The following is a 25,123-nucleotide window of genomic DNA, read 5'->3' on the forward strand; positions in this document are numbered from 1 at the left end:
ACGTGAGACATGGCGCTCACAATGTGAGGTTTGAATGACCCTGTTTTTGGTTAGCTTCTTGGAGCTCACGACGTGGGAGGAGGCTCTCACGACGTGAGGTATGCTCCTATGACTTTTCATGTCCGAGTTGACTCAGTTCAGTCGGGATGAGTTGGAATCAGATCGAGTAAGATCTCACGACGTGACCAAAGACTAGTCACGACGTGAGAATGGATAATTTGACATTGGGATGTTGAAACTTTGACTTCGACTGTTGCCTTTTGGCATGGGTTGACTTTTGGTCAAAATTCTATTTTTTAGAAGGTAGACTTAGGGTTTACCTTGTGTGGATTGATAGGAGGTGTTAAGCACCCATCTTTTGGCAGGAGAGCAGTTAGTTGTGGTCGGCACGGTTCTGAGTTAAGTGTTAGTCAGCTTTGTGATTCATGTGAGTCTCCTTACTATACACGTGGGTCGAAGGCACCAATGTCGGCCCATTGGTTTATGTTATATAGGAGGACCAGGGGTGGCCCTAGGCATTTGTATGAAAGACCTGAAGGTGGAACCCGACAAACTGTATGAAAGACCAGGTATCAGACCCTGCCAATTATGTGTGGTATGCTAGTGGTGTTTGTGATACTTGCATGGAATACCAAAAGGTGGCTCTTGGTACTTGTCTGTAAGACACAGGGTTTTGGCCCCCGACCTGGCAATGAAAGACCATGATACGGCTCATGGCATAATAGCAAGACTATGGTTGGCACGTAGCATTCTCTATTGTATGTGGTATTTTGGGGAACTCGCTAAGCTTTGTGTTTACGGTTTTATGTTTATGGTTTCAGGTACTTCTGATACGAAAGGGAAAGGCCTGACATGACTGCACAACATCCCCCAGAGTGTTCCGCATTGGCAACTTATGATCTTTACTCTGATGTTTGAATAGTATACTCACTTTAATCACTTTTGGAACAACTTTTTTGTATGGTTTATTGCTTTAAAAATAAAAATTTTACTATTAATTTTTGGGAAGTTACAAATATTTTTTTCATTTAAACGTATTTATATGTATTATTAACAATATTAATAATAACGAATTTAAAAAAATAGTATACTTATTTATACTTTAATAATAATAATAATAATAATAATAATAATAATAATAATAATAATAAAGTTTCTATTTGCAGAAAAATCATAATATTTTTTTTGCAGAAAAGTTTTAATATTTTAGGTCAGTTTACGAAATAGTCTCAAATTAATTTGTTACCGGTTTCAACCGGTTAAAAAAGTCAAAATACAAACTTTTACCGGTTTTTAGGACTTTTTCGTTAAAAAAAATTAATTTATGACTAAAAGAATACATTTTATAAAAGATACATTATTATATATACATACTAATTCTAAACTCCTTGGAGAACAGGAGTTTCTTCCTATTGGACCATCTTTATTTGTTGTTTTCCTTTTTCTATTCTATCCATCTTTTTCTCAGGTGGAGTAGTCAATGCCTTGCTACGTGTCCTTGGACCTGGTGAAGATCCTTACGTGTTATGTTCGCACCTGTGATGCTCAAATACTTATCTCCATATCCTTCCACGTTTCCTTCACGACTTTCTTCAATATTCCTTCTATCTTCCACCGCCATCCATATCCTTTACTGTCTCTCTCTTCTTGAAGCATTGATTTTGCAGGCTATTCCGCTCATATGTGAATCCTTCGACTTGAAAGCGAGAGGCTCCAGGGTTAGATGGGGAATGGTATTGGCTTCTATCTTCTCCAAAGTCAAACCACCACCTCACCGATTATCTGTCTTCCCTGGGGTTTATCTTATGTTTTACTTCGATTTCCACCGACTGTAGATCGATTTTACCTTTCATGTTTCCGTCTTCAGCAGCTTCACATACATCGATTGTTACACTCCACCATTATCGGCCACTGTCGGCGCCTTTTCCCGACGATTTCCCGATTTCCATCCCCAACTTCCTCAATCATCGCAGACGAAGAAAAATCGAGCGTCTCACTTTGCTCTTTCGTTACTGCCTTCGCTGCTGGACAAAAATTGGAATTGGCAACTCTGGAGAAGGAGACGACCGATTGATTCAGGTAACATCCACTTCAATTATTTTCTTCAAATCCATTCAAAAGACCACAGACCGTGTTCTTCATTTTAACGCAATCCTATTCATCTATTTTGTTGGGTGTGCTCTGTTTAACATCTGTAACCAGTAATTTGGATTTTAGTTGGGTTCATGGTTTTGGGACTTTTTGCATCGGTGCTTTAAGCTTTTCAAAGGGTATTCATTAATTCACCGGCTCCACAAGATATCCTTTGCCCTAAGATCCAATAATAATAATAATAATAATAATAGATGAATGACTTTGTATCATCTTCAACAATCTTGACTTACAGCTGGTCTCTTCGCTGCTGTTGCAACAGTTGCAGGAAGTGTTGCAGACTCTGTTTTATTTGAAGGTGAATAAAGAATAGAAATTTGAGAATCTGCTCCTAGATTATCACTTTGCATTTACTTCAGATTTATTTATACAGGTCTATGAGTTTGGATTCCTTAGCCATGATCTTCATGATCTTGGGCACTCAAAACAGATGGAAGTGCCAGCTGTCACTTTTGTAATGCCCTTGAAAGGCTTCGGTGAACACAATCTGAACAACTAGAGAATACAGGTGTTACTTTGAACTTTAAAGCTGGAGATATATATATATATATATATATATATATATATATATATATATATATTTTATTCTAATTTTTATTAGTACGTATGATGATTGATAATATATGGATAATTATGATGGCCCCTTGGAGTTCCTATTTGTTGTGGATAACATTGAAGATCCAGCTTATCATGTTGTATTTGGATTACTCCTAGACTTTAAGGTATGTTCAGTATTTGTAACAAAAACATTTTACTTATTTCAAATTTTTCTTAACTCTTTTTTGTAATTTTTTCTTTCTATATTGACATGTGTGCAGGATGATGTTGATGCCAGATGATTGTTTATCATTTGTGTTGAACATCTAAATTAATAAAACATTTACGAAACTGTCCCACATACTAACACTAATTAACACTACACCCGCAACACGGGATCCTTCCCTAGTTTAAAAGTAATTGTCAAAAATTTGAAAATAAAATAAACCTCAAATGTTATAAAATATTATGACCATGTAATATATACTTTATATTTTATATTTTTTATAACTATAAGTATGATTTTTTATCCTCTTTTATAATTTTCAAAAATAAAAAACCTGTCATAGTTAGTTCCTTAGATAAACTTTATACAAATAATAATAATAATTCGGTTTTGTTGAAAACCAATCCAAAGATCCGAATATCCAAACCAAATAGTCCAATCCAAATTGTCCAATTGTCCAATTCGGTTTTATCCAAATAATAAACAGCCCTAGCAATAATAAGAAAATGTGTTTTTTATATTATTCATGATATTAAAAAATTTCTTATATTTTCATATTAAGAGATGTTTTAAAAATGATTGATAAGTTAAACTGTCATACTTATCTATATGTAAATTTTAATTATACAAGTGTTTAAACCAAAAAAATAACTAAAAAAAAGAGAACCTGAATTTTAATGAGAATAGTTGAGTAGGCATAAGCAAAAGGAATGTATCCGATGCTTGAAATGTTCTCCATCTTAAGTTTGATATATACATTTGCTTACTTACTCTATGCTTATAGAAGACATGATTGTTTATCCCATGGTAACCCCGACAAGCTTCACATATTGAGTTATCTTCAATAATTACACCTACTTTTCCTCTACCAAAATGACAATTTTACCCTTGTCATTAAACATAAGTTTTTTTTACAAATACTTGATGATATAAAATGATAAAATACATATTTGGTACCTTAACTGGTTTGAACCACATCCACGTCGATGTTATGCTTCCTAAACATTGGTTTGGTGAACGGTAAGCATCAGTTAGAAGGGTGGAGGTGCAGTAAGTAATGCAAGAGAGAGTTACAAACCATTGTACATGCTATCCAACCTAATTAAGCAATAAAATATGCAAGAGATAACACACCAGAACCTATCACCATCGTCATATATGTACACTTACACTGACCAAAGTCCTTGCAACTGAGAAATAAATCAATATTTTTAGAAAACAAAAACATGTAATATTAGAAAAAAAGAATGAATCGTTGAAAGATGGGAAAATGAATTACAAGCCCAACGAAGTTTTCAAACCGTTCAATAAACCTCAATCATGTTTTTTCTGTTCAAGAAAACCCAACAAATTTAACCTTTTGTCTAAAAAAGCCCAACGAAGTTTACAAACCGTTTAGAAAACTCGAATCATGTTTTGTATGTTCAAAAGGTTAAGTTCGTTGGGTTTTTCTAATAGACAAAACATGATTGTGGTTTTCTGAATGGTTTGGAAACTTTGTTGGTCTTACAAGTCATTTTCCTGATATGGTAATAAGCCACGCCATTTGTTTCTCTTTTTTGACTTCCATAGAATTGAACAAAAGTGTAACTTAGTTGGGCTTTTTTAGATAACAGGTTAAGTTCGTTGAGTTTTTTTTAACAGACAAAATATGATTAGGCTTTTTAGAGTGGTTTAGAAAGTTCGTTGGGCGTAAGTCATTTTCCCTTCTTCAAAGATGGACCATAGCAACAAAAAATATATACAAAATATGTTGGTCATAGAGGCATTTTGTCAAACAGGGTGTTCATGGAAACTAAAAACCTAAAAAAAGAAATCCAAAATTTATGTTTAATAACCTAATTCTACACAACACGGGTGGAGATATATTATGGGGGTTAATCAATCGATAAAACCTTGGTCGCCATGGATGTGGTATTTGCACAATTACATGTTCAAGCCCACATATTTCGTCATTCATACGACTTAGATCCTGCATATATGAATACATAACTGAAGAAATATATACAACAATAAACAATATTTAATTTATATCTTAATCCAAAACAGTTTAATCATGTATGCCTATAGGAAGCAATAAGATTGAAAATATTTAAAACATAAGAACACCCATATTGAGCAAGTGTTAAACATGACTTGAAATTGTGAAAGACACTCATAAGTTTTGGGTAACAATAGCTATGGATGTTATCTTGAAGAAGCTCGGCATATATGAAATTCTTGGTTCAATGTAATACTAGAATACTCGAATCCATTTACGATCCCGAGTTTCCAGACACATCGCACTTACACCACTTACACCAGAAGCAGATGTTCTAGGCAAAAGAAAATGAGAAAATCATTAAAAACCCAAATTGGACCTCTCTTCAGAAAGGAAGAAAAACAAAAATAACCCAGATGTACTTACTTTTGTAAATCGAGAGAGTAAGAGAGATGATGTAAGGTTCTCTGATAGTGGTGATAGCATTGGATGGTTCCTACTATACCTTCCATGGCGTCATTGATGCTTCTTATTTGGGTTTAGAATTACATGAGAGAGAGAGAGAGAGAGAGAGAGAGAGAGAGAGAGAGAGAGAGAGAGAGAGAGAGAGAGAGAGAGAGAGAGAGAGAGAGAGAGAACATTAATTTTGGAATGGATTGCCATGAAATTGGTTCTCATTTTCCTAATTAGTCTTAAAAATTCGCCTTTTGCAATTTTGTAGGAACCATTTGCTGATTTAATAGGATTCAAATGTTAACGATGGATGATTTCCAAATCAATAAAGAAAAGGTAAAGGGTAGATTGGTAATTTTACTTGGTAAAAAATGAGCGGGAGAAAAAAATCCGGATGCATGGAAAAAATGACAAGTGACGGTTTTAGTACTCTTTTATTAGAAGTAAAGATTTAAATGAGCAAAATATATAAAACACAACAATTTATTTATTGGTATTTTAAAAAACTTTTATACTTTTTTTATACACAGATAAACCTTTATAGTTTCAGATACCTTTCAGATTTATTTAAATATTAATTTAAAAAAAAATTACCAGTTGTTTTGTGGTATGACATTTATATTGGTTATTTTTAGATTGACATGAAAAATAATAAACGATATCACTTATGTTTGTTTGAGTAAATAGTTTATTTCTTACGTCTTATCATAGACAAAAGACAAAATTGTTTATTTTTGTTTTCCATGTTAACCTAAAAAGGAAAAAGATAAATTTTATATCACAAAACAACAAATAATTTATTTTAAAAACCAGGTATTTGGATAAATGGGTAAAGATAATTGAAAATATAAATGTTTATAACATATAAACAAAATGTAAGAATTTTTCTAAATATTGTATATAAATGGTTGTGTTTTTCTGTATTTTCCCCAATTAAAAATATGTTAAAAAGACGTAGACCATATAATTGGTTACACCTTTAAGTGAAGTATCTCGATTAATTGCAAAACATATCTTGCATTCTGTTTATGAATTTCATGCAAACGGAACAATTTATGCTAAGTTTCATTTACATAGTTAATAAAAATATGTGAAAAGTGTCGCTGTTTTGCATGTTTATTTGCGTATAACATGGTTTGACACGGTAATGATAATGCATGCTTTTTATGACTGTGGTAGCATTTAAGATGTATGAGTATGTGAATAATATATTACATAATTTAAGAATTGAGATGGGCATATGTGTCCATTTTCAGAGTATTGCCTATTACAACCGAAATGACATTGTTGGTATTAAATTAAGAGCTATTTATGAATACGTTTTCAGTTATTGTAAAGTATAAGACATTCTCCTGCTACAATGTAGTCACGTCCTCAATATTTTTCAAATCAACATAGTTACCTTAACAAACAAATAACTTTTATATAGTTTACTTTAATTACAAATGTATGTATGTATTTGAAAGTGGAGTAGATCCCTACTTCTAATTGACAATAAGGAAAAACAACCAGTGACGAGTGTACTCCATAACCCCGGGCCCGAGGCCTAGAATCTCGAAGTTTATCCTGGTTACTATGGGTAGTTAGAGAGGCCCAACCAAATGTTTAAATTTTGAAAAAAGTCCATACGTTTTTTAAAATATTGTCCTACAATATCCGAATATAATTTGAAACGGTTATGCAAAAAAATCTCGATCGGATTTTGAAAAATCTTGATTTTTATGCGTAAAAATTTTATCATAGTTATATATATCCGGAAAAAGTAAAAATAATCGATAAATTTTATCCGATCCAAAATTCTGAAATCCAATATATATTGATATTAGGGAAATCTTGGATAAAGTCTCAATATGTTGGGTCAGTTTACAATTTAATCTCAACTTTTATTTTTTGAACATAAAATTTCCAATTATTTTATAATTTGCCGAAATTAACGAAACAGTCCTTATTTTTTTCAACTGATTATCGTATAAAACTAGATAATCGAAAGTTATTTGTTCAAAAACTAAATCTTGAAATTAAACCGTATACTGACCCAAAATATTGTGACTTTATCGAAGATTTCCCTTGATATTACCATTAACATGAGCACTTTGATTAGTGTCGAGTATTAAAACCCAATTTAGCAATTGACTACATTATTTTAACAAGAACAATTCACTTAAATGGTTATATATGGTGGTATATGCTTAGATAAATATATTTTCAAAATTTATTATATAACGATGACTAAGCTCATAGACGCCAACCCATGAATTTACGATGAATATTTCTCAATAAAGGAAGCATTGCACCCCTTAGCAGTGGGCGATGAAAATGAAGGTTCAATGGAAAAAAAAGAAGGGGAGACATTTTAGTATATGGATATCATATAATTGAATCAAAGCATATGGAAGGGTTGGGTGGGAGTCTACACATGAACTCTTCCATCACTACAAAAACATATGTCATTCATTGACATACAAAAAATGCCACTAAAAATATAACATCCGAATTTATATGTGCATTTTATTTTATTAAAGTTTGGTTTTCTGATAATAGTCATGACGTGGTGAGGCATTTTTGGTCGTGGGTTTCTTTTGATCTGCCACGGTATGGTCGCCGTTGATGTCTTAAACCCTAATTTTTCGGGTTTTGCACCATTTAAAGGAATGAGGAGGCTAGATTTTGCTCATCCTTAGCCTCCACCACCCTCCTTAGCTCTGAAGAAACTCTAACTCATTTTGCTCCGTTATTGAAGCTTACTTTGGTGTTTTTTAGAGATTTTGAAGGAAAGAGAAAGAAAGAGTAAGCCAAGGATCATCAGGCAAGTTCCCATTCCTCTTCCTAGCAAGTTTATGGACCTTTGTAAGTATCCAAGACTCCACCTTTATGTTGCGAGATTACTAAATCTAGTGTTTTGCCCATTTTTTCCTTATTCTTGTTAGTTGGGATGGTGAGATCCCATAAAGGTTGCAACTTTATGAATCTTTGGGTTATTTTGAGTGATTAATGGCTTAACTCATTAAGCTGTTTTGAACCCAGTGCCCACGGCGTGGCTCTAGGTTGTCACAACGCGACGACTGGGGATTTAGCGCCTGTTTTGTCATTTGTAGGCCACTGTGTGGTCAAGGATGGCCACGATGTGGCAAGTCAACTGAAGTCAACTTTGACCATTGAATTTGACCATTGACTTTTAACCATTGACTTTTGGCTTGAGTTGACTTTTGGCCAAACTCCTTGTTTTGGAAGGAGAGCTAAGAGTTTACCTTATGTGGAAGTATAAGTGGTGTATATCATATGTTTTTTCGGTAGAGAGAGTAGTAGCAGTTGTTTATCATCTGATATGTGAGTCTTCTCATTATACTTATAGGTCGAAGACACCAATGTCGGCCCACTGGATTGTGTAGGATGCGAGACTGGATTGTGTAGGATGCGAGACTGGATTGTGTAGGATGCGAGTTGTCTTTGTGATACTTGCATGGAAGACCCTGGGGGTAGCCCGTAGCATTTGTATGAAAGACCATGGGGGCAACCCATGACAATTGCATGAAAGACCATGGGGGTAGCCAATAACACTTGGATGTTAAACCATAGGGGTAGTCGATGGTATTCCAGAGAAAGACCATGGGTGTAGCCCATGGCACTTGGTTGTAAGTGTTGGGTTTTGTATACTACAACATCCTATGGTGCACATACAACCCTAAAAGCTTTGGATCTATGTTTTCTCTAATTATACATGCATATGGTTTCCAAAGCTTTAAGCCTACAACTAGCATACAAACAACATATGTATAAAAAGACAAGTTTTAGACATACCTCTTGATGCTGTTGATGTTGCTAGGAAGACTTTAGCCTTTAAGAACTTAGTGCCCCAAGTGTTGCACCTCAAATGGAATCACAACTCACCTAGGACAAAGGTGACTCTTGAGAGAGAATTTCCATGCACCAAAAACACCTCCATGAACTCCAAGAACTAGAAGTATGCGTTTTTAGGTTATGGAGCTTATATTTATATGTGGGATTCCAAGAGTCATGGTTATAACCCAAATCCATACGCATGAGTTTTTTGATCCATGGTTCAAGTGGCCCAACTCTTTATCTCTCCATACATAAACTTGGTCCAATATGGATCATAAGCCCAACACATATAAATATAACCAATTACCATAATTAGTCCCCATAGATTTAATTAGTCTCTTTTGATCACTAAATTAATTCCAAATTAATTCTTGATCAATACTAATTAAAACATATGATTTCATATTAATATATTAGAACTTGTAATATATTAATAAATCATATATAACATTCTCTCAAGAGTTCCTCCTAACAAATTTTCCTGGTGTTATGCAACCCAAATGGACCATGCTACTCTCGGGTCGAGTACATACCAATAATAGTTATGGGCTTAGACATATAATCTAATAGTCTCCCACTTGGATACGTCTAAAACTATTATTGCAAGTACGACTCCAAAACCCGACTAGCAATCGTAGCTCTTAAAAGCCGCTGTCGAACTCTGACCTAGTCAATAACGTGTCCATTCGATAAGGGATCATATATTCCTGCATTCTAGATATCATATAGAGTGAGACATGAATTATAATCATTCTCTCTGTCCATCTGCTGTTTCCTGATTTCCGATTTATGACGACCGACTAATTAAACAAATCAAATCAGTCTAGGCCTGGCCGAGCACTTATGTTTGTCATCACTAAATCATCGAGGGGCCCACAGATATCGATTTTATCCACATGGGGTAAAAGTAACGGATAAACTTCGACCCAAATGCTCGCTTGTACTCACTAATCAAATTACACACAACAATATGTTTTATAACATCCAAGTTATTGATGCGTTTACATATATCAATGTGAAACCGACTCGAAACTACAACTCACACGTCTCCGTTTGAAGAATATAAGATATTATCGTCTCATGATCACTCGTGATAAAATCCATGAAGTGATTCAAATGAGCGTGGGTTTAATCCAATACTCGAATCTTATTCTAGGAGCACTCATGAATACTACAGCTATGTCTAAAACATCTAGACATACTACAGACCCATTCATGACAGTCTTGCCTCAATACCTACTTCCAAAGTATGATCGACTGTGGACGGTTTGAATAACCTAGTTATCCGGCAAGTAAAAACATGCAAGGTGAAACACAAGAATAATACTAATCATATATGGCCGCAAAACTTTTGAGTCATATTGATTACTCATTATTCATTGTATAATGTTTCAAATAATCAACTTAATACTTGAACTTAAACAATAGTTGTCCCATGCTACAAGCATGCACACTATGTTTACCTATGGTCCTTTCATTGTGGTATAGATCAATTGAAAACATTTCAATGATGCTCATTTCACAATTCCAAATCCTTATGACAAATGTAAGAGTCTGAGATTCTTTGCCATTTACTGAAATCTGTTAGATTTTAAACTTATAAGCAATGATCCTCTTGTAATGACTATGCACAAAAGTCACAAAGACTCGGCAACGGACATTACAAAGTATTCCAATGGAGAGCAATTCCATGGAAACGAAGTCTCACATTCAAAGTACATTCCTTTGAACATTTTTCTTGCATTAAGTTTTCTAATCTTACACAGATTTAAAGAATAACTTCCACCTATAGAAACATTTCCATATTCCCATTTTGACTATCACTTCTGAACAAGAGTTGCCTCTTTTCAGAATATGTCAATATGGTCCTTCCAAAATTTACACCATACTTCCAACTGTCCATGAGCAACCAATCTTTGGTAAACCTCAGATTGTCCTTGACAATTGCATAATCATTTTAGTCATATACAGTTCTGGTCCTTTTTCCCTCTTAATGCCCTAGACATTTGGAAAATTCAGAACACATATAAATATTATAGCATATGCAATCGATCCTATACCCGAAGCATATGGGATACGATTCATAAGGTCTCATATAAAGACATGATCCTAGACCAGTCTTTTGCTATAATTTTTTTTATCTGCAATGTTCTCACAATTCGGACTATGAAGAGGGATGTCGTAATCATAATCGAATTTTGAGAACGCAATTAACATTTCCATATATAGAATTTCCTTATGTTGAACCATTCCAACATAACATTCATATATATACTTGACTAAATGTGATTAAAATCTCAATCTAAGCTGTTAGAATTGGAATGAAGTATAATTTCATCTCCCTTAATTATAGCAAAACAACTTTTCAAACCCTGCAACTTTGCAAATTGAAACTTTTGTTTTGTATAATTAACATTGCTAACTTGCAACATTTACCATAATTGATTATGCTCCCACTAGCATAATAATTACATCCTTATTAGCATAACACTTATGCTCCCACTAGCTTTGACATGTACTCAGAAATCAGCTGGACTTCTAGAAATCAATACTTTATTGACTTTCTTACCAAAGTTCAGATTTCTGATACGAAATTCTTTGATAAGACTTTATCAAAATCATACACCTTTCCTTATATAGCTCACATGTGTGTCTAAACAATTTTAGAACTATCAAAAGGGATGCCGTAATCATAGTCTCAAATGTTTAGACTTTTGCCATTGCTCACAATTCAAATTATGAAAAGGGATGTCATAATCATAATTGAATTTGAGAATGCAAATATCACAATTTATATCTCCTTAAAATCTACTTAGTGAAAGCGTTTCCTCACCATCATTTTCATGAATCGAAGAGAAACCTTATGACACTTAGATTTTATGGTGTATGTGTTCCTATCCATGTGAATTTGTCAAAAACATAACCACAAGAGGAGGTTAGTGACAAATCCAAACTCATATGGACTGAACTTGTTCAATCTTAACTTCTTGCCACTTGGCAGCACAAGGGCCTACCATTGCTTCCAATTAGTTATGCAAACAACTGAGAACTCATAGAACTCACATGCATAGCCAACTTTAACTGGAATGGGCACCAAAACAAGAATATGTGAACACGATAGGTTATAAACCTCAAGTCGTGTGCTAGTGATAAACAATACCCTTGATTAGTTCTTGAAACTTTTCAAGATCTTTAAGACTCCCACTGACCTCTTGACATATAAGATTCTCTTGTCAATAATCATTCCTTGACAAAAAAATATTCAAGAGGTAGTGCAGATTCTTATCAAGAAAAACACTTCGCACAATTGGCCTTAGTTGGTCTTTGTTTTATCGAAAACATCACAACTCACCAATTTCAAATGTACAAGAGTAGAAAACATTTTACTCTATATTTGATAAGTGTTTTAAACCTTCTCAACATTATGTCATTCAAGGCTCGATCTTGAAGTGTTACTCTAAGACTCAATTTTGGAACGAAGTATGATTCATCTTTTGATTTAACCATTTCAACAATTCACGATTCCTCTTCTTAGTCAAACAAATGCACTAAGATGTCCTTAGAGGATCAATTGTGATATGGTTATTCCTAATCATTAAGATGATCATAAAACATGATACTGAAGTACTCTCCCATCTTTTCAGATTGGAGAAACTTTTATCTTTCTGCCTAATTTGATTCTTCTCATTCGTCCTGCCATACATTGAAACTTTTCCAATGTTTCAGAATTATACTTAAACTTATAAGCACAACCATATTTACTAAAGTTTAGGAAATAATGACGAATAGCCTTATCGTTCTTTGTGGTGGACCTGATCAGCGCACGACCAAGTGTACCCGATCTCCTAGTCTTTCACTTGACTCACATATACATGTGAACAAGGAATTAGTCTTAATTTCCCAAAGATGAAAGTTTTCATTCATCATATAATACAAGTTGCATGATTCCAAGTTTCTATCCAATTGAAACTTGGGTAATGAGAATCTTTCCTTAATAGAGTTAGATAGTGGACTTTACCTGAAGCATAGTCAAAATTTTGACTTTTACCATCCTAGTGAACTTTCAGGTAAATAGGGCAGCTTCGCAACCAATGCCCCTTCTTTTGGAAATAGAAACATATGGACTCTTTAGTAATGGTAAATGGGATTATCTCAGACTTAGCTTTTCTCTTTACCATTTGGTCAACCGGGTTGACTATGACCGATCCCTTTCTATTGGGAAGAGAGACTTTTCTGGACTTCAAATGTTTCCATTGTCAATGTCCATGAAACTTTGGGAAGTAGATCTTCCAATCAAATTTGCTTTACCAGTGCTCCAAATCATTGCTGATTCAACAACAACAAGCAAATAGGTAAGATCGATAAGGGTCATGTCGCGGTCTTTCACATAGTAGTCCTTAATGAACTCACTATATGACTCGGAAAGCGATTGAAGAAACCAGTCAATAGTCAACTTCCTTGAGACTTCGATACCCAACTCTCCCAACTTGTCAATATGTGACTTGATCTCCGAGATATGAGTACATATAGACACTGCTTGCCAATAGGGACTGAGTGACCTTGAACTTTTCAAGAACTTGTTGGTTAGGGAGAATAATTGGAGGAGGTGGAGGAAGTGAAGTATGATTTCCAGTCCCATTAATGCACAACAAAGGGATTAATCTTTCACCTTGATCACCATTTGGGATATCATCTTCATTAGGATAGCTTTATCCAAAAGGATAAGGAAGACCATAGTTGTCATAACTAGACATCTATGAGGGAGAAATTCAAGTTTAGTTGATTTAAGTCCTTAATATAACACCCAATATGAAATATTAAGGCTAGGACCCAACACAATCTTTTATAACTTGGAAGAGGGATGCTGTAATCCAACTACAAAATATTTGAAGGTAGGTAAATGACGATTTACCAATTTCCACCATGAAAAATGAAACTTAACATTAGGTTTTAAATGAATTGAAACTCCTAGATCTTTTGAGATTCATTGAACTATTCAATGACATGTTTAAATCTCGATTGTGCCCTTCAAGTTTGTGACTGGGATGCCGAGGATCACAAACAAGGAGTGAATAACCATGCAAATTAGCTTGGTACACCCACTGTTACAACCACCTAATCAATGTGCCGATTAACCACACACGCTCTATTGATCTATGATTAACATCAAGCTACCCTTTGCCACACATTGTCAGTCCCAGATTAGTGTGCCGGTTAACCACACACGCTCCACTAACGACATAACAAGGTGCAAAGTGCAATTTCATGGGTTAGCACCAAATTCACATTTTCCTAAAGTAACTAAGATTGGGAATTTAATAAAGTTTAGTTACTTTATATTTATCATTATACTTTTAATGAAGGGAGAATTAATGTCCTGTCCTACCCGTTCGGCTAACGACCCTCCACCAGTCAAGGAAGCGGTGGGTGAGAGTGGACACCCATTAAACTGCCATTTTATAGGCAGTAACCTTATACCCCCCTTATAGACCGGCTTCGTGAATGAGGCCTACTAACGGTAAGACTGACTTTGTTCTTATACATATATACAAATATTAAACATATAATATTATAATAGTATATGTGAAAGGACCTCTTTTCTTATTTAACATTATAACTCCAAACATACTACATGCATATTTATAAAATAATATTTTACATTGATAATTTGGTTACAAAAGACTGGATACAAACCGACTAAGTTTTAGTATATTACATAACTACCCAGGATATTAAAACTTTTATACAAACGTAAACCCAAGTATAAAAGTAATAGTATAAACTATTTTAAATCTTCCAACAGTAAATACAAAAGCTATAATATTATCTATTCTACATCTTCTACCAGTACATGACTATACTAGATGCTTATCGCGTGCAATAGTTTAAACATTGAGAGGGATAAGCGGGTGATGCTTAGTGAGTTCAATAACAGTTACAATATAACGCTATGCCATATACATTTCAATATGACAGAAGCAAAGAGGGACAAAGAACAATAAAGGCATATGTGTATCAAATGACAGACTTTCCATATCAACCAACAATCTGATTCAATGATTTACAATCAATGGGACATAATAATTTCAATACTTGATATACATTAATAAAGCTTCAACCCAAATGGCACATAATATACAATTTCATATTATCATTTTTGCTAGAATATACAGGCTTTCAACCCTACATAGCCCTATGCCAATACCAGAAGTTATACGAGTCATGCTCTACATGGCCAAAGGCACAAAGCCAATACCAGAAGTTATATGAGTCATGCTCTACATGGCCAAAGGCATAAATCCGATATAACACAGGAAAGTACATTGAATATATAACACATAACATACAATTGTCCCTATATTGAACTCACCGTGAAATAACCGGGGATTAAAGTATTAATTTGGGCAGCACTTTGACTCTAAATATGACTTTCTGTGACGAATCCGGGGATTTTAGTTGAAAACTGGACCTTTCGCGGGTAGAGTTTCAATTGGAAATATGATTTTCTTGGGAACTTCGGAGCGTCGGGACTTGCTTCGGGTGTCGGGGATGATTTCTTGGCTTCGGGGGGTGTTAGGGTAAATTGAGAGAGAGTAGAGGGTGTAAAATGAGAGAATTCTAAACAAAAATACGACAACCATCGTTTTCTATTTATAGGGGCCAAAACACGAATTATGTTGGGCGTAATTCTCATGTACGCGGGCGTACTACCCTGTTAATCTCTTCGTTGGGCGTAACACTTGGTACGCGGGGCGTAACGCATTGTGGCTCAGTATGCTAGGCGTACCCCGGGTACGCTGCACGTAGCGTGATGTGTGGCATCAGACGTGTTGAACCTGTCTGACACGTGGTGTATGCGAAGAAGGTGTTGACGTGGCCGGCTCCGGATCACAAACATGAGTACGTTAGGCGTATTTATGTACACGAGCTGATTTTCTAAACTTCTAAAATCCATATCTTTTGCATACGAGCTCCGTTTTTTACGTTCTTTATATCCATGCGTAGGTGAGATAATACTCTACAACTTTCGTTTAGACTCCGTCGGCTAGTTTTGATTTCATTTTTAATATTATATTTTTAACAGGCCGGGACAGGAAAAGTCCGTTAAAAATTTATATCTTCTTTGTCCGACGCCTGTTTTCGTCTGTCTTTTTATCGTTGTACTACTATTAACGAGACCTTCAATTCTCATTTAGGCTATGTCGGCTAAAACTCACTCGATCTTTATTTCGAGTTTTTAGCTGTATACTGCTACGCCGAATCTTAGAAAAATCATAACTTCCTCATACGAAGTCAGATTTGGACGTTCTTTTTATGAAAATTCTCGGTTTAACGAATACTATGACTTTCATTTAGATCACTAAGGATAAAAAGTAGTTTATCGAAAACTCACTTTTTACGTCATATGGCGTCGTGCCGGTTATGTCGCGAAACTTTAATGAGTCATAACTTCTTCGTTATAACTCAGATTTCAATGTGGTTTTCGCCTAAATGTTTCTAACGAGATTCTTTACAACTTTCAACATTATAATTACTTATTTTCAACTTTATATTTTCGTTAATTTCAATAGCTGACATTTGATTGGAATCTCATAAGATTTCCCATCACTTTCTGAACGATTCTAAACATAGTTTTACTTTAATTCTAGTAAAAACTATCTGTTAGAACTCAACGATCAATATCACATAATATTTCATAATATTATTCATTTTTAAAATTACATAACACGATAACTGAAACGTGTATATTACAATAAGGGTTGAATTTTAAACTATTAAAATTCTAAGGGTGGGAATTAAAGTATACATGGGGGGGGGGGTAACTTTACAAATTTCAAAACTTGAGGGTAAGTTTTGAACAATTCAAAAAACTTTTGGTTTCCATAACTTATGAGTTTAAAGTAGTTTAATGAAAAAACCCTTCAAGTTCCATAACTTGAGAACAAGTTATGGAAGTCTTTAAAAACATTTAAAAACGAGACTCTTCATTTTCATAACTTATGGAAATTTTATGAGTTTTAAAATTCATAAATGAGACTTTTCATATAACTTGAGGACAAGTTACAAAAACTCATATTATGAACAACTTAAAGATCAATTTCAATCGAAAACCAATTATCACATAATTTTTCTATTAATCTAAACTAACTCATAAGAACAAGATAATTCATATTATCAATTTTCAAGAAATTAGCATAAACATATAAACTAATACAAATATTAAAATTATGACAATTATATTTTATTTGGATGAGGATAATTATTTTCACAACATAAAATCAAATTTTTATCAAGAAAACATTTTATAGTAATTATCCAAATCCAAATTAAGCCAAGAAATCCAAAAATCTGCCAGACCCGTCACCACCTTGTGGTAAATTTTACCACCTCGTGGTGATCATGCAGAATCCAAAAAATGATTTTTTTCAAGCTTTGAAAACAAGTAGCATCAAGTATGATGGAAAAAAACCTGACTCTAATACCACTGTTGGGTTTTGTATACTACAACATTCTATGGTGCACATACAACCCTAAAAGCTTTGGATATATGTTTTCTCTAATTATACATGCATATGGTTTCCAAAGCTTTAAGCCTACAACTAGCATACAAATAACATATGTATAATAATATAAGTTTTAGACATACCTCTTGATGTTGTTGATGTTGCTAGGAAGACTTTGGCCTTTAAGAACTTAGTGCCCCAATTGTTGCACCTCAAATGGAATCACAACTCACCTAGGACAAAGGTGACTCTTGAGAGAGAATTTTCATGCACCAAAAACACCTCCATGAACTCCAAGAACTAGAAGTATGCGTTTTTAGGTTATGGAGCTTATATTTATATGTGGGATTCCAAGAGTCATGGGTATAAACCAAATCCATACCCATGGGTTTTATGATCCATGGTTCATGTGGCCCAACTATTTATGTATCCATACATAAACTTGGTCCAATATGGATCATAAGCACAACACATATAAATATAACCAATTACCATAATTAGTCCCCATAGATTTAATTAGTCTCTTTTGATCACTAAATTAATTCCAAATTAATTCTTGATCAATACTAATTAAAACATATGATTTCATATTAATATGTTAGAACTTATAATATATTAATAAATCATATATAATATTCTCTCAAGAGTCCATCCTAACAAATTGTCCTGGTGTTATGCAACCCAAATGGACCATGCTACTCTCGGGTCGAGTACATACCAATAATCGTTATGAGCTTAGACATCTAATCCAACAGTAAGACCCTTGGGGTAGCCCATACATTCCTGGGAAAAGACCATGGGGGTAGCCCATGACATTTGTATGTATGGTATGTTGCATTTTAGGGAAATCATTATGCTTTGTGCTTACGACTTTATGGTTTAACATTTTCAGGTACTTCCAGTTCGAAAGGGAAGGTCCTGGTGTGATCGCACAACATCCCCTTCATGATTCTGCATTTATAACTATTTTACTCTGATGATTTTTATATACTGTATTGTGATTGATTTTGAGAAACTTGATGTATGGAATTGATGATTTTAAATTGAAAAGTTTTATCACAATTTTTTTTGATGTTACAGGTTGGTATCAGAGCATTGGTTTGAGGGATTCAAGCATGCTCTTGGGTGTGTCATAACTCAACCTTAGGAATTGATAATCTTTTCAAAAGAAAAATGAATTTCCTAAAAATATTTTACGAAAAAAGGGGGGTATGATGCGAGCAATTAGCCAAAATAAAGTAAGTGATTCCGAAAATAATCATACCCATGTATTATGGCTAGTATGCCTGTTATGTGAATTGCACACTAGGGTTAGGGCTAAGGATACCTTTAAGAATTGTATGCTAGAATTTTTGGATTTGTGTGATGCCTTATAGCCTAAGGGGATTGGATGCTATATATCAGTCGGGATTTATATCAGCTCAGTTAATTGCTAAGTGTATGCTTTAAAAATTGTATACGTTTAGGATCATATAGCCCTTGAATGATTGGTTTAGCCTTATTTCTTATTCTTTGTTTAGTTGCGGGCTTAGGGTAGAATCATTGATTCAATAGTCTATGTGGTCCCATTTTGTGTATAATTTGCATGCATAAGGCAACCAGCGGTGTTGGTAGAGATTCCTAGTGTTACAGAGGCAAGTGAGTAGAGGATTCTTAGGAAAGCCTAGGGAGTGCCATAATGGGATTTGTATGCTGCTTAGCATAAGGATTGTGTATTTCTGGATTTGGTGAGGTGAATTAGAGGATTTAGGAGGATTCTTGAGGAAAGTACGGATAGATGTAGAGGGTAGTATTGGGCTCATACTACTGAAAGAACGGGATATGTACTCGATTTAAGGACGATCTCGAAGATTCTAAGGATCTTGTTGAGTAAGAATTCCCTGGAGTTTAACTTAATCATTTGGATGTCGTATTTTAGTATGGTGATCACTCGAGGAGGAGCTTCTAGTTCTGGTTTTGGCTCTGGTGTATAACCGATCGATGAGCGGTTTTGCGAGTTCATCACATCAGAGATTGCTTATGGTGTTATGGAGGCCGCCTCGGTTATCTTCGGTACCATCAAGGAGGGTATCATGGAGCTTATGGACGAGCGTCTCAGGGCTTTTCCGGCCGAGATCGCGGTTGGGCAGTTAGGGGTACAAACTCTCTCGTTCTGGGATTTCAAGGCTTGTGGAGCCCCGATGTTCATTGGGTCTAAGGAACCCATTGCCAGCCGCTGGTGGATCGCTGAAAATGCGAGATAACCCATACACCCATGTTGTAGATACTGATGAGCTCTAGAAGCAGAACAAAAGGTTGATCCAATCCTGGTACCCTTTCCACAAATAACCAGTTCCCCCCCCCCCCACTTGGGGTTCAAACTACCACCCGCTGTATCTTGCATTCGATTATCGCACCAAACCTACTCAGCCAGCCCATCCCTACAATCATGCATACATCCACCATGGGAATAGGGATCAGTTTAATCGAATAAGGTACCCAGAAAATCTCCAAGAAACAACCCTGATAAATGCTCGATTAAGAAAAACCCCGTGTTCATTGGTGATAGAAACCTGCAATGGACACTCCAGCTTTGAGGAATGTTTGGAAGATGTTTTGTTCAAGAAACATCCGATTTAATTGATCACACGATGATAGAATCTGCAATATGAAGCTAAAGGATGTTGCTGGCAGCTTTGACCCCCTGTCAGTATTTTGACCATATCTCATGAATCGTAACTCTGATTGACGTGATTCAAAATGATCTGAAAAGTAGACAAAATTTCAGATGTCTTAAGTAAAACATGCGATCACAAATCTTGTCCATACGATCGCATGGAGCCTTTACGCGATAATAAGTTTGGTTGCAACTTGTCTTCGAGGTTTTTTAGAGCTAAGAATTCACCCGGGAGTAAAAACTAAAAACATGCAATCGTAACCTTGCTACATGCGATCGCAACTTTGCAAAAAAGTGTCAAAATAGCTTCCTACTTCATTAAAAGGCACGTGACTCGTTTATTTTAAAACCAATGATCACAACCTCAATTCATGCGATCGCATGTTATCCGTTTCTTGTTCCGGAAGCTTCCAATTTTAGTTTAAATACAACCCTCATAATCAGTTGTATGGGTTGGACAATTCCAGATGAAGAAACCACTTCAGAAGGCGATTTTTGAAGTCTTTCAGCGATTTCTGAAGATCTGAAGGCTGCGAATCATCTCACACATTTACTTTAGAAGATTGATTAGTAAATGTCTATTTTATCTAGATTGATTTCGTTTTTGGCCATGTTTGGCTAAACTTTAGTTTTCAGTTCTGACAAGAACTTTTCATGTCATTGATCATTAGATATGATTTTTGTTTTGTGTTTCTATCTAGATTTTTCAGTTTTGAGCTTAATGAATGGTTGGATTTAAATTCTTGTTAGTATGATCACCTAGCTAGGGTTTTATCATTCCAGTTAATTAGTTAATAGAATTTGTAATTGTTCTTGTCAACTGCTAAAAAGTAACAATTATCAGATTGGTTTCGTTTTGGGATTTAACTCTGGTATAAACTGTAAAAATCATATCTTTACGTTTCCGAGCTTGTAAGAAGTATTGGGTATTGTTGGGAATTTTACAAAGATCTTAATGCAAATTTTATGATTTAATTAAGAGCTTGTTTAATTAAACAGTAAAAAGTTAGGGTTAATTGAAGAGCTTGTTTTGATTAACTAATTTAGGTAAAAGAGATTATACTAGAGCCTGTTAGTTTTTCTCGGTACCAGCTTATATGGAACGCATCTCAAATAATCAGATATTGATCAGTTATATGATTAGGAAAGTTGCAGCAGAACTGAAACCGTTTTAATTATTTTTTTTCGTTTAATTTAATGTCACTGCAAATTTTAGTTTATTTAGTTTAATTCAAAACCCTCTTCTTAATAATTTCTATTTTGACTAGATGTGCCTGATGCAAAAAGGCATGCACTTTTAGATTGTTTCCCTGAGGATTCGACCATGCGTCTCTGTGCTATATTTTTAGTGTAACCAGCAATGATAATTTACTTGTCTAATATGCACGCGACAATGTGTTAACACATATGCAATAGATAAATATATACATAATCAATAGGCAACAGACAGATCTACATATCACTACATCATACCACATCATATATACCACGATACAGATCTAAGAGATCACTACAACATAATAACATCATATATACCAAGATACAGATATAACAGATCACTACAACATAACAACATCCTATATACCAGGATATAGATCTAACAGATCACTACAACATAATAATTTCATGTATACCAGGGTACATAACCTAGTGGGCCGGCATTGGTGCTTTCGACCCATAAGTACAGTGAGGAAAACTCACCTCTCAATCTGAAAAGATAGCTGAAAAGGACACAACTCCGAATATCAGCTCTACTGGTCACTTATACATGAAAAATAACCAAACTCAACTACAATAAAAATATTCGATATACCCCTAGGTCAAAGTTGGTCAAAATATGATCAAAGTCGAAAGTCAAAAATTCAGTCGAGCTGACTCAGCTGAGTATGCCCAACGTACTCAGCTTGTACGCATAGCATACTTAAGGTCCATAATCGAGGCTCTCATCTTGTACGCGTGGTGTATGCCCATGTATGCCCAACATACGCTGGCTGAATGAGTTCCTTCCATTTCATGGCTTATTCTATTAAGTCACTTTAACCAAAATCATATCTAGTCCCAAAATAACATCTTAAGTCATAGAGTTTCCAACTTTATGATTTTGCATGACTAAGAAGTGCTCAATACTAAAACACCGTAACTTCTTAAGTTAATAAGACATTAAAACCCATGCATGGAAGAAAACTAATAACCAAGATTGCATTTTTATGACATTAGACACTCTAATATGTCAGGAAGGACAAACCATTTGGGTCTAGAGCATGTCATACTCAAGAACATTATTGATTGGGGACAAAAGCACATAATAACATCATACAAGCTAGATCTAGCCAAATAAGCATCAAGGTATAAACTTTATACCTTCTAGAGATGTAGGAGGGTGCAAAACTTCCAAATCCAAGGTTTCTCCAAGCTTCCACGATGTTCTCATTCCTTCTCCTTCCTCTATGAACATCAAAAAACAAACTAACGACTCAAGGATGATTAAAAATAGATTGAGGTTAGCTAGGTTCGAATATGGAGGTGGAGGCTGAAGAATGAAGAGGTTTCAAAGAGTTAAGGATGCTTAAATAGGGTCCAAACCCTAAAAATTTAGGTTTGACCCCTAACCACGTATGCCCAACATACGCAACATACGCCCATCATACGCATGAAGCCTCCAATTTTCATTAAAATGCCATTTGGGACCAAATTTGCAAACAATTCTCATACCAAGGGTCAAAATGTAAAAAACCTTGAAATCGAGATATTACAAGAGAAATAAATAATTTTGTTTAAGCTCTGATCTGGAAGCAATCAGGTTACGAGGCATGAAATGAGGATTGGAAAACCGCTACTCATAACCTAGATTACGACACTATTTATAGTGCCCTCAACATAATAAAAATATATATGGAGATACTTCGATATTGAAGTAAAACTACATATGGCTCTCTAAAATACAAATATATATCGAAGGCGTGTAACCTTTGATATAGAGTACGAACTAACTATTCGATATTAACAGTTAGAAACTAAGACTTCGACTAAGTATATCTTCACAACAACTTGTAATCTACAATAAGTGTTAAAAAACATTTTTGGTATCGAAGACTACAGATAGAAAGATATGATGTGGAACATAGTGAGTGCTTGATCTTGTTTCAACACCATAGGTTGATAGAATCATAGATATCTGTCTCCAAAAATAAAGGTTGTATAAATGGAACAGGTGTCAAAATATATACATTCTTCGGTAGCAAGATTCTTATGGAAGTTAGAGATCAAAGATGATGAATGAGGATGTAGATAACCGTTTGAATGTATTTTATAAGATTTCCTAAAAGAATCCTCTCTTCTTTCTCAGTATTCATAATTGCTACCTATATCAATATACACATACTGTGTATCATAATAATAATAAACAAATGAAAGTAGAGTACAATAACCAACCTCATCACATTCTTTAGCTTGTAAAGTAGCAACACCATCTAAACATTCCTCAATACACAGTTTATTTGTTATGTTTTTGAATAAATGAATAATATTATTGTTCTTGTCATTATATTATACTCAATTTACGTTAACTAAAGTTTATAGTTTATAGTTCATCTGTTTAAAAAGAAGTTTCATCTCAACCACTATGTTGTTGAAGCTTAGATATACAAAAACAGGTCATAAAGCATGGGAAAGGCAATAAAAGAATTATATATATATATATATATATATATATATATATATATATATATATATATATATATATATATATATATATATATATATATATATATATATATAAGAAAAAAAAAACTAAATTGAGCACACACATATAATTGATTCATCATCACTATTAATAGCTAGTTTCTAAGAGCTTCTAACACAACTATATTGTCTTGTTTGTGGAAAATTATCAACCTCCATACAGGAAAATATGCAATTGTTATCCATGATCAACAATGTATGTCCTATAGAATCAACTCTAATTGTTGAGAGAAAAACTTGAGAAACACACTTGAACAAACGTTAGAACAAGTTTATATTGCGGAATTTAAAGTTTAACTCAAACGATCATAAAGCTCAACAATAATAAAAGTTAGAGTTAGATGGTTAGATGATTAGATGCGGAAATATAAGGAAATAAAAATGACAACAAGTATTATATCAAGTATACACTTAAGTTGATTCTTACCAAGGAATGCAATCAGACCAAGTTAGTAAGTGAGATCAAACTTAGTGATTAAGTCAAGACTGACTTGCTCCGAAGGAGAGATTTAGATCTGATATATTTCAGATTATGTTTAGGAGAGTTTAGAGAGTAAGAAGGAGATAAGAGAGTAATTTATGAATTTCAGGAGATATGAGTTTCAAGATGCGTAGATATATATATTCATTCAGAAAGAGAGAACTCCTTTTATAGAGTCTCAAAGATTACAAAAGTCCTATCTATTGAAAGTTGCCATGCAAGGCACATTGGATAAAAGAAAGTACATTTAGAAAAACAGATAAGAGGCTAAGTGCTGATGACGATAACTGCGGTTGCGGTACTTGACTGCGGATGAGAGAGTTCTTGCGGATAAGGGAGAGGCTGCGGTTTGGATTAAGTTTAAGAGGGTCACTTCTATGGTTCAACAATTTCCCCCTAAGTGACCTCTTTAACTTCCCTTTAATTGTCAAGCTTCAGGAACTTGATGAGAATCCACCAGAACTTTCTTACTTCTCCAAGCTAGGTGATCCTCCTTGAAATCTCAAACTTGACTTCAGCAGTTGTGTGTTTTGACTTATAAACTGTGGTTTGA

The 25,123-nt window shown here is 34.5% G+C and overlaps 1 long non-coding RNA gene across 3 annotated transcripts; it reads left to right on the plus strand.

Moving 5' to 3' along the window:
• Nucleotides 1–1,561: 1,561 nt before the first annotated feature.
• LOC145107741 (uncharacterized) lies at nucleotides 1,562–18,754 on the plus strand. Of its 3 annotated transcripts, none has more exons than XR_013707947.1 (5): nucleotides 1,562–2,079; nucleotides 2,387–2,449; nucleotides 2,525–2,659; nucleotides 2,802–2,873; nucleotides 18,585–18,754. It is a non-coding gene; the product is annotated as an uncharacterized LOC145107741 (long non-coding RNA). The 3 variants fall into 3 exon arrangements; XR_013707950.1 differs by lacking the exon at nucleotides 18,585–18,754 and adding an exon at nucleotides 2,970–3,188; XR_013707949.1 differs by lacking the exon at nucleotides 2,802–2,873 and having other exon boundaries at nucleotides 1,564–2,079.
• The last annotated feature ends 6,369 nt before the right edge of the window (nucleotides 18,755–25,123 follow it).

The sequence above is a fragment of the Lactuca virosa genome, chromosome 4 (genome assembly GCF_052849685.1).
Source record: "Lactuca virosa cultivar CGN04683 chromosome 4, Lactuca_virosa_CGN04683_v6, whole genome shotgun sequence".
NCBI classification, from domain to species: Eukaryota; Viridiplantae; Streptophyta; class Magnoliopsida; order Asterales; family Asteraceae; genus Lactuca; species Lactuca virosa.